Source organism: Triticum aestivum, chromosome 2A (assembly GCF_018294505.1).
Source record: "Triticum aestivum cultivar Chinese Spring chromosome 2A, IWGSC CS RefSeq v2.1, whole genome shotgun sequence".
Taxonomy (NCBI): Eukaryota; Viridiplantae; Streptophyta; class Magnoliopsida; order Poales; family Poaceae; genus Triticum; species Triticum aestivum.
This window is the reverse complement of record NC_057797.1, coordinates 86,314,635-86,318,142: the sequence shown is the minus strand read 5'-3', so window position 1 is coordinate 86,318,142 and position 3,508 is coordinate 86,314,635. Positions and strand designations below refer to the sequence as shown.

The window sequence follows — 3,508 nt, the reverse complement described above, 5'->3', positions numbered from 1 at the left end:
GATGCACCCCCTTCCCTCGTTGCTAGATAACTCCATAGATTGATCTTGGTGATACGTAGAAAATTTTAAATTCTGCTACGTTCCCCAACAGTGGCATCATGAGCTAGGTCTATGCGTAGTTTCTATGCACAAGTAGAACACAAAGCAGTTGTGGGCATCGATATTCACTACAAGGATAACCCCTGTAAAGTAACATAATTTCTACAACATTTTGACTATACATTGTAAAATTAACAATAGATACGAATATAAAGGTTGCACCGTATGCGTTGTAGATTTGCAGCTCATGACCCGGTACATATATACGGGAAAAATAAGTAATAAATAATTAGATAAAGGAGAGAGAGAGAGACGCGCGAGAAACTGAGACCCCCGATTCCCCTAATCTCCCAAATCGCTACCAATCACCTTATCCTCTCCCTCCGACCCACGTCGCCGTCGGCCGCCCCTCTCCCCACCTCGGCTCCTCCCACCTTGCAACTCCAGAGGCTGCCGGATCCGCCGCATCCCCACCCACCCATCCCTCTCGCGTCCCATCTCTCTCTGCACGCAGCTCCTCGCTGCGCCACATGCGGCGGCTGAATCAGGCGATGTCCGGCGAATTCTGTTACCGCGAAGCACAGATCAGGGTCCCCTCACACCACAGTGTCCTCTCAGCCGGCTAGATCCGGTGCTCATGGCCACCAAAGCCCACCCGCGACCTGTCCTCCCCCATGGCTAGGGTTTCGGGCATCAGCTCCATCGCTGGTGGCCATGTCGTCCTCCTCTCGTCCGGTGAGTGCACCCCCTCCCCTGGATTCGTCCCCTCTCCCCCCTTTCTCTAACCTCTGCCCTTCTCTTCTCTACTCGTTTAGACGTGCAGGGAGCAATGGCATGTGGACAGCCTTGTTGTTGCTCGGGACAAAGCAGTCATGGAGCTTTCCTCCTCCCCCTTCAGGTGAGTTGGTCCACTCCTCCTCTCTGCTCTGGTTCATGCCACATCAGGAGCATTAGTGACTTCAAATCATCCCGGCCATGCAAAAGCCCAACATATATTCTTTTAGGCTGATTACTAAATCAATCTAAAGATGGTTCATGTGGCGGCGGAGGTGTAGCGATGGCAATTAGGAGCATATTAGGTGGCCGCACACATCTTCAACGGCGAGGCTGTCAATTCGTGTTCTAGTCTCCATCCTTTATAAGCTCATAACAGAAGAAAACTATGCAATCGACTTGATCATTGTTGTTTTATCAAGAAAAAATATCTTTTTGTACGTGTGTATTGATGAGTACTCCTCTTGACTTGATTGTGTTGTAGGCAGTGAATGCATCTTGTTGGGGTGGTCTGCAGCTCCAATCGCCTCCAGCAGCACCACATAATCAAAGTTCCAAACATTAGGGCTGCACTGCTGCCCCAGCCAGCCATTTCACTTTGATGTTTATAGGTGGCTTATCATAATCATTTGATATGTTTCTTATGTAGAAGATTTGAGTGATGTACGTGTTTATTTCAGAAAAAAGTTCTTAATGAAGCTTTGCATATATATAAGCAGATATTCATGTACATTAGCTTTAGTTTTTTTTGTTAACTTAAAAGTGTGGTTTTGTTTTCTTTAACCGAACTCACTAAAGCACGGGACCCATTTGGGGTTTCTAGACAGCTAATTTTAGGAGCACACAAGATTTAGACTTCTGCTATGTAATTAAAGGAAATTACAATATTGACCAGTATCCTCTGTATATTTACCAACCTCGGATCCCTGACTTTTTCATATAAATTATAATTTGGAAACTTTATTTATAGGAATGATAAATAGTATGTATAAATGCCTTTATTAAAATAAATTTATTTCAGCCACATGGAAACCAACACAGTACACATGTAATATTTCTCAATTAGTCAAAGTATGTTTTTTTTCAATTGATGGTAATAATATTATTTTTCTTACATAAAAATGTTTGAGTTAAATATGGCAAACTGAAATTGTCTAGCCCATGGAGACGCATGGGTTGATGACTAGTCTTACTAACTCGGGGATAAATTCATTGAGCGACATGTAAAGTTGGCAAGGTAGTAACTAGGACACATAGAACGGAGGAATATAGCTTGCTCTTCTTTTATTTAGAAAGAATGGAACTTGATGAAGGTTTACTTGTGTTGCGCTGTTCTTGAGGAATATACATGTGACCTTTTTCCTTTGGTTTTACAGCCACACACACCAACTCTATGCAGGGGGACGCCATGGAGCAAGTCGAGTAAGTGGAGCATGTCATGGACGATGCCATGGTTGGTATACTCTCTCCCTCTCCCTACCGTGCTACTACTCGTTGTGTCCACGGCCATTGAGCCATGCTAGTATCTATGCTGATGTCCATGCAAATTTATAGGATTTGGGGCTGTAGGTTTCAGTGGATAAATATATCAGTTGGTTCACACAAAAAAGCTTTGACTATAGGTGTACAGAATTAGCAATGGATCTCTAGGCTGCTGATGACCATGTAAATTCAATTCAGTTTATTTGGGGCTGTAGGTTTGTTCCAAAGCGCTGTGAGCACCCATAGGTTTGTCTGTTTCCTGTTGGATGACTGAAACCAACTAGAGCTAAATGTTTTTGTTCAGTTTCAGATGGCTAAAACCGTTTTCTTTCAGTTTGTTAACTAACTAGAGAGAAGAGAAGAGAAGTGGTACTGTCACTCACATTGCCCTTGAATGCCGGTGTCTTTTGATAATCATAACAGGTATGTAACTCTTGCTATAGTTGTAAGTTGTGGTCCCAAATTTAATCTTGATGGTGCTGAAATTACAAATGGATTTTGGGTAGTGCATGTCAATGTGGCACTTTTGAAAACTGAAGATTTGGTGCTGAGTCATGAAAACGACAATACTCGGTAATGCATTAAAACAAAGATTGCATGACCTTCAACCTTTGTAGGCGTTTAATATCTTTCCTCTATCAATACTTGCATCATGTCAATTCATTGTGTGTTAACAGTTCATTTTTCTATTTTCTTTGCAGATTCAAAAGATATATGGATGATTATATGGGTGCGTGGCAAGTATACTGCAATGATGATGATGACGGTGGATGCTTTCAGGATTAGTTAAGTTGTAGGGATGTTGTTCCTGTTGGATGTTGTTCCTCGATTAAGTTTTAGTTCAAGTTGTAGGGATGTTGATGGAAGCCTTTTTGTTTAAGTTTTTCTGTCAAGAAAAATGTTTAGATTATGCATCAAATCTGGATGATGTTCCTCCTGTAATATCCACAATTGTAATCCAACAGTTTTATCCAATATATGATTTCTTCCTCTTGTGAATATATTCTCTTATTTTTTACCCTCACTTGATATACATAACTATCATCATTATGTTGAGAATTAATTTAATTTTTGGTAATATATATATATATATTTAAAATATTATATTCACATTATATATGTAATAATGCTTGAAGCATTCCAAATTCTTTGTTGCCAAGCAATGAGATTTGGATTCCTGTATATTAAGCACCAACGTATAATAGTGTTGTGA

At 41.0% G+C, this 3,508-nt stretch overlaps 1 long non-coding RNA gene across 6 annotated transcripts; it reads left to right on the top strand.

The window, feature by feature from the left end:
* The first annotated feature begins 365 nt into the window (after positions 1–365).
* Positions 366–3,294, top strand: LOC123187690 (uncharacterized). Of its 6 annotated transcripts, XR_006494090.1 has the most exons (6): positions 366–774; positions 855–937; positions 1,298–1,424; positions 2,190–2,718; positions 2,802–2,868; positions 2,997–3,294. It is a non-coding gene; the product is annotated as an uncharacterized lncRNA (long non-coding RNA). The 6 variants fall into 6 exon arrangements; XR_006494094.1 differs by having other exon boundaries at positions 2,190–2,541; positions 2,630–3,294; XR_006494091.1 differs by lacking the exon at positions 2,802–2,868.
* Positions 3,295–3,508: the final 214 nt, after the last annotated feature.